Source organism: Eimeria mitis, genomic scaffold, assembly GCF_000499745.2.
Source record: "Eimeria mitis Houghton genomic scaffold, Emh_scaff3645, whole genome shotgun sequence".
NCBI classification, from domain to species: Eukaryota; Apicomplexa; class Conoidasida; order Eucoccidiorida; family Eimeriidae; genus Eimeria; species Eimeria mitis.
The window spans coordinates 898-1,569 of NW_013571987.1; positions in this window are offsets into that span (position 1 = coordinate 898).

Sequence of the window (672 nt, forward strand, 5' to 3'; positions counted from 1 at the left end):
GCAGCAGCAGCAGCAGGGACGGCAGCAAGTCAGCAAGCTACCGGGCCTATACAAAATCAAGCACTACTTCTTAATGTAATACTCATGCTGCTGCTGCTGCTGCTGCTGCTGCTGCTGCTGCTGTTGTTGCTGCTGCTGCTGCTGCAGTTGTTGCTGCTGCAGTTGTTGCTGCTGCTGTTGTTGTTGCTGCTTCTGCTGCTGGTTGGTGTAGATCCGTGCTGCTGTTGCTGCAGTTGCTGCTGCTGCTCTTGTTGCTGCTACTGTTGTTGCTATCCGTGCTGCTGCTGCTGCTGCTGCTGCTGCTGCATTTTCAGCAGCAGTAGCAGCAGCAGCAGCAGCAGCAACAACAGCAATAGAATGATTTATAATTGTGTATAAGATTATCTGTTCTTAATATATCCTTCTGCCTGTGCTGCTTCTGCTGCTGCTGCTGCTACTGCTGCTGCTGCTGCTGCTGCTGCTGCTGCTGCTGCTGCTGCTGCTGCTGCAGTGTTTATCTTCTGTACGCCGTTCTATGGAGTTGTATGGAGGGGACTCAAACGAGTTTATAATGAAAGCACTAACACGTTTGCTGCTGTGTCTTGGTGCAGCAGCAGCAGCAGAGCTGCAGCAGCTGCTGCTGCTGCTGCTGCAGCAGATTAAAAATGCAGCAGCACAACCAGGCAACCCAGT